We start from the raw sequence: 10024 nt of genomic DNA, 5'->3' as shown, positions 1-10024 counted from the left end.
TCAAGTAAAAATAAAATTTACTATATGTAAAAATTATATACTTGAATAATTTTGAACGAAAGGGAATACGGTTCCAATTCCGTAACCTGTTGAGTATCCGTTTGTTATTAAATATGGGCCTCGTGCTCATCCTGGCAACAGGAACGACCATAAAGAAGCCGTCGAGAGATATCGGAAGAGTTTTCTTTTCTGTTTTATAGTCGTACTACCATGGAAGTCTTTCGCAGAGAGATATGGTAGATGGGCTAGAAGAGCATGACATATACTGTTGTGTCGATATTTTCTCCTCGGACCTTGAAAATTTATGGTGGGGATACGCAAACTTCTCAACAGGCCGTACCAATATCCGCAGCTGGTCTCCAAGGTGAAGAGTCTCTAGTCGATAGAATAATGTAGGTAAGGGAAGTCGGCAAATTAGATCCGTAACTTCGGGATAAGGATTGGCTCTGAAGATTGAGATAGTCGGGCTTGATTGGGAAACAATAATATGGTTTATGTGCTCGTTCTGGGTAAATAGAGTTTCGATCATTTATGGTTGTAACTTGTTCCCCGGATAGTTAGTTACGTATCCAATTGTGGAACTTTCTTGCTAAAATTTTTAAGAATACTAGTTGGGTCAAACCAATTAGTTCTTATTAATTATAACGATTATCAATTAACAATCAATTCAGAACTGGCACGGACTTGGGGAATCCGACTGTCTAATTAAAACAAAGCATTGTGATGGCCCTAGCGGGTGTTGACACAATGTGATTTCTGCCCAGTGCTCTGAATGTCAAAGTGAAGAAATTCAAGTAAGCGCGGGTCAACGGCGGGAGTAACTATGACTCTCTTAAGTAGCCAAATGCCTCGTCATCTAATTAGTGACGCGCATGAATGGCTTAACGACGGACGTGTTTTGGAGTGCTCCGTATTTAAAGTCATTTTTCTCCGGTAATTCGGTGTCGTAGACGATTAAAATTGGTGTTAAAATTCGCGTATTAATTGCGCGAATCGAACAGTGATATTTTTTCGTCGGGAAATCAAGTTTTTCATTCGAAAAACAGTGTTTTTCGTTTTCACGTGTTGGCACGTGGTGGAAATTTTCCACTGAAAAAGCTCGGTGAGTGAGTACTTGTAAAGCTTTAGTGCAGAAGTGTGTGTGAGAGTACTCAAGAGAGAGCTTGAGAGAGAGCTTTGAGGGTGCTCTCGCCCGTGCTTTTGCCGAGCTTACGCGAGCTTTTGGGAGTGTGCTTTCTTGTGCAAGCTTTGGTGCGTGCTTTTGCGCGCGCTTCAGTAAACACTTGGAGCATACTTTTGGGCTGCCTTATTTTTGCATATATTTTCTGTTGCATATTTTTGGGCCCCATTTTTCAGCACAGCTCCACCAGGCGGCGCCACTTGCCCAGTTAAAGGGCAACATGAGCGCCATGAGCGCTATGAGCGCATTGTCGGAGAGTGAGCTCTCCGCAAGCAGCCGGGCAAGCAGTCGCGCGAGTAGTGCGATTGGTGCTGCTAGGGGACGCCGTCGAGGACGCAAGTCCAAGGCGACGAGCCTCTCGGCGCCAACGCAGGCCAAGTTATTGGCCGCTACTGGAGTGGACAAACCGGAGCCAGTTGGGGTGTTGGAGGAGTTGGCGCTCTCCTCGTTGGAGACGCCGGTGATGCCAGTTGCCTCTGCTGCTGATGCCTCCGCCGCTATCTTTGCTGCCCCCGCTGTTGTTGCTGGAGTTGTTGCTGATGCTGCTGAGGCAGCCGCCGCTGTCGCCGCTGGTGCCCCCGCTGCCGTCCCGGAGCGATCTGCCGTCTCGATGCGCAGTCTTGACTGTGTCATCAAGAATGGAGCTGACGGCGTTATGGAGGAAGCGGCCAGCATCAAGGAGACGTTTGTTTCCCTGGTGGTGGAGTCGCTAATGAACCCCAAGCAGGCTGCTGCGCTGATGAGATGCATCAGCCGGTATGACGGGATCGTCCAGGCGCTCATGGTGCGCAACGCAGTACTGGAGGAATCCAACAAACTGCGAGCGGCGATGCCGTTGCCACCGCCGCCGGTTCAGATGCCATCAGTGCCGCAAGCTGTGGTCTCACGGCCACCCGTTGGGTATGCATCTGCATATCCCAGCCTGCCGGCACCTTCCGTCGCTCCCGTGCCCGCGCCGCGAAAACCACGCGATACGTGGTCGGCCGTGGTGATGAGCAAGGACCCGAAACTTTCGGGTAAAGAGGTCGCTGAAAAGGTGCGTCGAGAGATTGCCCCTTCGCTGGGAGTTCGCCTGCACGAGGTGAGAGGGCTTGCGCGTGGCGGTGCCATTATCCGCACCCCCTCGTCAGGTGAGATCAAGAGGGTCGTAGCCAGCAAGAAGTTCGGCGAGATTGGCCTCGAGGTCAAGCCGAACGCTGTGCAACGGCCCAAACTGGTAGTCCAGGATGTTGCTACCCAGATCGCTCCGGAGGAGTTTATGGCGGAGTTGTATGCCAACAACCTCCGAGAACATATCCCGGAGGCGGAGTTCCGCAAGGCTGTCCATCTGGACACCAAGCCTTGGACGGTTGCCGACGGAGCTACGGTGAGTGTCACGTTGGAGTGCGAACCCAAGGTGCTAGATCTGCTGGAAGGTGGGCGGATCTACATTAAGTGGTTCTCCTACCGATGCAGGGCCCTTGTGCGAACGTACGCGTGCCACAGGTGTGTTGGCTTCAACCACAAGGTGGCAGAGTGCAAGCAGAAGGACAATGTCTGCAGGCAATGCGGACAGTCCGGCCACAGTGCGCGCAGTTGCACCAATCCGGTGGACTGCCGGAATTGCCGATTCTACGGGCATCCCTCGGGGCACAGCATGCTGTCCCCGAGCTGTCCGGTGTATGCGGCGGTGCTAGCGAGGGTGAACTCTAGACATTAATGTTTAGGTTCATCCAAGCAAACTGTGGTCGAGGTCGGGCTGCGACTCTTGAGCTCGCAGTCCGCCTGAGGGAGTCCGGATGTCTGTTTGCACTGCTGCAGGAGCCGTACGTTGGTAGCGGGACGAGTGATGTGCTGCCTGAAGGAATGAGAATATACACCGACCGGAGACAAAAGGCAGCCATCCTCGTGGATCACCAGGATGTCATCTGCATGCCGATGGAGCCACTTACCACCGACTATGGCGTATGTGTGAGTGTTAAAGGGAGTTTTGGCTCAATCTTCCTTTGCTCTGCATACTGCCAGTTCGACACCGAGCTAGAGCCGTACCTCAGGTACATGGATGCGGTCCTGCTGCAGGCCAGCAGAACCCCCGCAATCCTGGGACTCGACGCGAATGCAGCATCCCCCATGTGGTTTAGCAAACTCCCTCGGAACCCCGAGGGACATGCTAACTACAACCGGGGTGAGCTGCTGTCTGAGTGGATGCTGGAGAATGGAGCCGTTGCTCTCAACCAGCCCAGCCCGGTGTTCACGTTCGATACCTACCGTGCGCGTAGCGATATCGACGTGACAATTGCCAACGACGCAGCATCGATGTGGGCCACATTCGAGTGGAGAGTGGACGAGTGGGAGTTGAGTGACCATAACATTATCACTGTTGTGGTTACTCCAACGACTACGCGCGCAGTTGAGAGCCTAGCTCCTGTGCCGTCCTGGAACATCTCCAATGCTCGCTGGCAGTTGTTCGAACAGGAGATGGTGAGTCGGGCAGCCGATATTCCGGAAGACTTCTCACAGTCGCCGTTGGATCAGCAAGTTTCGACCCTGCGCTGCATGGTCCACGATGCGTGTGACCTTGCAATCGGAAGGAGGACGCCGAGATCGCCTAGGAGAAGGAAGCCAGGTTGGTGGACCGCCAACCTGAACACGGCGAAACGCGAAGTCCGGAGACTTCGCCGCCGGTTTCAAAACGCTCGCCGTCGAGGAGACGACGATGCGGCTGAGCTGATTGTGGTCGCGCTGAGGCAAGCCTCAGACGACTACAAGAAGCTCATCCTAAGGGCGAAGGAGGACAGCTGGAGACGCTTCGTGGGAGAAAACGCACACGATCCCTGGGGGCGCGTCTACAAGATCTGCCGAGGACGCAGAAAGTGCACGGAGATTGGGTGCCTCCGCGTTGATGGCGAGCTGGTCACCGATTGGGGTGACTGTGCGCGAGTGCTCCTCCGTAACTTTTTCCCAGTTGCGGAGTCCGATGCACCGATTGCCGGAGCGGAGGAGGTCCCACCGGACCTCGAGGAAGTAGAGGTTGATGCTTGTGTCGCCAGGTTGAAGAGCCGTCGCTCTCCCGGCATGGACGGCATCAATGGCACTATCTGCAAAGCAGTGTGGCGCGCCATACCTCAGTATCTGACGGCGCTTTATTCCCGTTGCATCCAGTCGGGTTACTTCCCCCGAGAGTGGAAGTGTCCACGTGTAGTGGCGCTACTCAAGGGGCCCGACAAGGATAGGTGCGAACCCTCGTCGTACCGTGGGATATGCCTGTTGCCAGTATTTGGCAAGGTGCTTGAGGCCATCATGGTTGATCGTGTGAGAGAAGTTCTTCCGGAAGGATGCAGATGGCAGTTTGGATTTCGCCAAGGACGATGTGTGGACGACGCTTGGAGGCACGTCAAGAGCAGTGTCGCTGCCAGCCCGGCACGATACGTGCTCGGCATCTTCGTCGACTTCAAGGGTGCGTTCGACAATGTTGAATGGAGTGCTGCACTGCGCCGGCTCGCCGACTTGGGATGCCGTGAGTTGAGCTTGTGGCAGAGCTTCTTCTCAGACAGAAGAGCAGTGATCCGAAGCAGTTCTGGAACTGTGAGTGTTCCAGTAACTAGAGGCTGCCCTCAGGGATCCATTAGTGGCCCATTCATTTGGGATCTGCTGATGGACGTCCTGCTGCGGCGCCTCCAGCCATACTGCGCTTTTAGCGCGTATGCGGATGACCTGCTCCTTCTTGTCGAAGGCAACTCCCGAGCCGTGCTGGAGGATAAAGGAGCGCAACTGATGTCCATCGTTGAAGCGTGGGGTACGGAAATCGGTGTTACCATTTCCACCAGCAAGACGGTGATTATGCTGCTGAAGGGAGCCCTCGCGCGCACCCCGTTGGTGAGATCTGCCGGAGCAAATCTCCCATATGTTCGCAGCTGCCGGTACCTTGGCATCACGGTCAGCGAGCGCATGAATTTCTTCATGCACATCGCATCGCTGCGTCAGCGAATGACCGGAGTCGTACAAGCATTGGCGCGTGTGCTGCGAGTCGACTGGGGATTCAGTCCTCGGGCCAGGCGGACCATTTATGCTGGACTCATGGTGCCTTGTGCACTATTTGGTGCCTCGGTGTGGTATGTCGTGACGACGAGGCAAGTTGTAGCTAGGAGGCGACTTCTTGCCTGCCAGAGGCTGATCCTTTTAGGATGCCTCCCGGTATGCCGTACAGTGTCAACCCTGGCACTGCAGGTGCTTGCTGGAGCCCCGCCTCTTGACTTGGCTGCTATGAAAATAGCCGTCAAGTACAAGTTGAAGCGTGGATACCCGTTGGAGGGGGACGACTGGCTCTATGGCGAGGACCTTTCAGGTCTGAGCTGGACGCAACGAGTCTCGCGGGTAGACGAATGCCTTCTGTCGGACTGGCAGAGCAGATGGGATGATGGTGATTCGCCTGGTCGGGTGACTCACAAGTTCATCCCAGATGCAGGGTTCGTCTATCGGAATCCGGATTTCGGGTTCTCCATGCGCGCGGGATTCTTGTTGACAGGGCACGGGTCGTTCAATGCATTTCTGCTTAGAAGAGCCCTTAGCGATACTGCTGCATGCTCATGTGGCGATCCTAATGAGGACTGGGAACACATTTTATGTGCTTGCCCCCTTTATGCAGACTTGCGAGACCTCGATGGACTCGGTTTGCAGCACGTTGGCGGAACCTGGACGTTTGGAAGGATTTTGGAGAGCGGCGACAGGACCAGAAGACTCACGGAGTTTGCTGAGGAGGTGTTTCGGAGGAGGAGGGGCTTGCAGTAGCCCATTTTTCTCGCCGTGTGGTAGCGGCGAAGAATACTGCCACAGCTCCCCATAGCTTGTCGTAGGAGGCGACTAATATGGCAAGGTTCCCCATCCGAGCTTGTCGGAGCTAAAGGGGTGGGTCACCGAGCCCACAAACTTCGGTACCACGGGTTGGATAGTGTCCAAGCACTACCATTTGAGGTAGGCCCCCTTGTGGGAGTATCGTGGTGGCTGTGGTTGATACCCAAATCGCGGGTAGAGTCCTCGGACTCGACGTGGAGTTGCGTTATACAACTCGGGCGCTGTGACCCATAGATCAGTAGAGGTGATAGATACACTTCGCTCCTCACCAAGGGGAAGTATTCTGTCCGACTCGCAGATACTTAAATTGGTACCGGGCTAGTTGCTATGTATTTGCTATAGCTTCTATTCCGGGGCGTTGGCAGGCGTACCATCCGTGCCCATGCACTATATGCCTACTCGTAGGTATATTCGAGTGCCGTGGTTGTAATCCCTTCAGTGTGGAACACGCCACGTTAAACAAGATCGGAGAGATCCGAGACATACACCTGTCCCTATCTACTATCTAGCGAAACCACAGCCAAGGGAACGGGCTTGGAATAATTAGCGGGGAAAGAAGACCCTTTTGAGCTTGACTCTAATCTGGCAGTGTAAGGAGACATAAGAGGTGTAGAATAAGTGGGAGATATTAGACTTCGGTTTGGTATCGCCAATGAAATACCACTACTCTTATTGTTTCCTTACTTACTTGATTAAATGGAACGTGTATCATTTCCTAGCCATTATACGGATATATTTATTATATCTTATGGTATTGGGTTTTGATGCAAGCTTCTTGATCAAAGTATCACGAGTTTGTTATATAATCGCAAACAAATTCTTTAATGAGAGATGCATTTACTGTATTATTGATTTGAAAATTTGGTATAACTCCAATTACTCAGGTATGATCCAATTCAAGGACATTGCCAGGTAGGGAGTTTGACTGGGGCGGTACATCTCTCAAATAATAACGGAGGTGTCCCAAGGCCAGCTCAGTGCGGACAGAAACCACACATAGAGCAAAAGGGCAAATGCTGACTTGATCTCGGTGTTCAGTACACACAGGGACAGCAAAAGCTCGGCCTATCGATCCTTTTGGTTTAAAGAGTTTTCAACAAGAGGTGTCAGAAAAGTTACCATAGGGATAACTGGCTTGTGGCGGCCAAGCGTTCATAGCGACGTCGCTTTTTGATCCTTCGATGTCGGCTCTTCCTATCATTGTGAAGCAAAATTCACCAAGCGTTGGATTGTTCACCCATGCAAGGGAACGTGAGCTGGGTTTAGACCGTCGTGAGACAGGTTAGTTTTACCCTACTAATGACAAAACGTTGTTGCGACAGCATTCCTGCGTAGTACGAGAGGAACCGCAGGTACGGACCAATGGCACAATACTTGTTCGAGCGAACAGTGGTATGACGCTACGTCCGTTGGATTATGCCTGAACGCCTCTAAGGTCGTATCCGTGCTGGACTGCAATGATAAATAAGGGGCAATTTGCATTGTATGGCTTCTAAACCATTTAAAGTTTATTATTTATATTTTAAACGACAATGGATGTGATGCCAATGTAATTTGTAACATAGTAAATTGGGAGGATCTTTGATCACCTGGTGCCATGCTAGTTACATATGAAAACATTATTTAATACAATGACAAAGCCTAGAATCAATTGTAAACGACTTTTGTAACGGGCAAGGTGTTGTAAGTGGTTGAGCAGCTGCCATACTGCGATCCACTGAAGCTTATCCTTTGCTTGATGATTCGAAAATATATACACAAAGTGTTGTATATATATATTAATTATATATATTTTTTTTTAAATATATTTATTTATATATATATATATAACGCAGTGTGTATTGCACAGCGTTCGAGCGCTACAGGTAGCCAAATGCATCGTCATCTTATTAGTGACGCGCAAATATAAAATGTTGACAAGATGAATATGATATAAAAATATCATATATATAAAATGAAAAAAAAAATTTTTTTCATCAAAGTATAAGTCCGTAATATACGGACGGCGGGAGTTGTAATAACTTTTGCCTGGTAGCCCTTTGACTCGTCATCATATTAGTGACGCGCATGATTCAATTCATGAGATTCCTACTGTCCCTATCTAAACTTTTTTAAAAATATTAAAAATTTTTCCAAGTACAAAAATTTATGAATGGATTTGAATATACAAAATGTTAACACGATAATATTAATGTCTCTGCTGTATTGATAATATTAATATAATATTAAATCAACATATATATAAAATGAAAAAAAAAATTTTTTTTCATCAAAGTATAAGTCCGTAATATACGGACGGCGGGAGTTGTAATAACTTTTGCCAGGTAGCCCTTTGACTCGTCATCATATTAGTGACGCGCATGATTCAATTCATGAGATTCCTAATGTCCCTATCTAAACTTTTTTAAAAATATTAAAAATTTTTCCAAGTACAAAAATTTATGAATGGATTTGAATATACAAAATGTTAACACGATAATAATAATGTCTCTGCTGTATTGATAATATTAATATAATATTAAATCAACATATATATAAAATGAAAAAAAAAAATTTTTTTCATCAAAGTATAAGTCCGTAATATACGGACGGCGGGAGTTGTAATAACTTTTGCCTGATAGCCCTTTGACTCGTCATCATATTAGTGACGCGCATGATTCAATTCATGAGATTCCTACTGTCCCTATTTAAACTTTTTTTAAAAATAAAAATCAAAATAAAACTTTTCCAAATAACGAATATTAAAATATTTTTATATGGATATGAAAATATTAAAATATTTTTATATGGATATGAAAATATTAAAATATTTTTATATGGATATGAAAATACGTAGTATAAAAAATACCACATTTTACGAAAGCGTAGTCAAAAAGGTATATATGGTAGGTGGTGTCAGCCTACCTATATAATATATGAAATATATTATATTAAATATATTAAACATTATTATATCGATATGAGCTAATATTGATATAAGTCCGCTATTTATATGAAAATAAAGAAATTATATGAATATAGAAATAATATTCATCAAATACTAAATATTAAAATATTTTTATATGGATATGAAAATATTAAAATATGGATATCTATCCGTAGTACAAAAAATACCACAATTTACGAAAGCGTAGTCAAAAAGGTATATATTTTTTTTTTTTTATTATCAGGGTACATTTTTTATTTAAAACTGTCCTTTGCGGACAACCATTAAATTTTGTTACATCAACTTCACTAATAATTACAAATACATGTATAAGTAGTATTATAGTACATTAGAGTATGTTAACGGTGTTTACTAAATTTAGGGATACATTCTAGTTTATTATGTTTAATTTATATTTACTAAATTTAGGGTTACATTCTAGATTAGTATATTTAATTTATATTTATTGAAAATTTATCTCTATTAAGATGTTGATGCGAGGTCCAATGGGTGCGTCCTTTTCAATCTTCTGGGCTGCTCTCTGTTGTTCAGCAAGGCGACGGCAGTCCGGTTTGGGTGATCATGGAGCCGCTGTCTGTAGCGCACGCAGCTTTTCTTAATCTCGTCCCTCACCCATGGGAACTTCAAGACCTCGTGGATGGTGATGTTGTCGTGGAAGGGGTGGGCCCCAGTGGCAATTCTCAACGCTCTGTTTTCCAGTGTTTGGATCATTCGCACATTCGATGACTTAGCAGTGCCCCAGAGCTGGATGCCATATGTCCAGATTGGACGTATAATGGCTTTATAGACAAGAAGCTTCGAAGACGTTCGGAGCTTCGATCTTCTGCCCATAATCCAGTAAAAGGAGCGAAGTCTCTCGTAGGCCTGTTTACGTTTTTTCTCAATATGCGGCCTCCACGTGAGTCTCCGATCGAGAGTGAACCCCAGGTAGTTGGGAGTGTCCACTTGTGGGATTGGGGAACCGTTTAGGTGGACTGTGGGGCAGTTGCCTGGGCGGAGAGAGAATGTGGTGGAGGTGGACTTCTCATTGCTGACTTCAATGTTCCACCGCTTTTGCCATCCGTTGA

This window comes from Drosophila ananassae, unplaced genomic scaffold, assembly GCF_017639315.1.
Source record: "Drosophila ananassae strain 14024-0371.13 unplaced genomic scaffold, ASM1763931v2 tig00000108, whole genome shotgun sequence".
In the NCBI taxonomy this organism is placed as follows: Eukaryota; Metazoa; Arthropoda; class Insecta; order Diptera; family Drosophilidae; genus Drosophila; species Drosophila ananassae.
The sequence above is the reverse complement of the archived record's forward strand: the minus strand, read 5'-3'. Positions refer to the sequence as shown.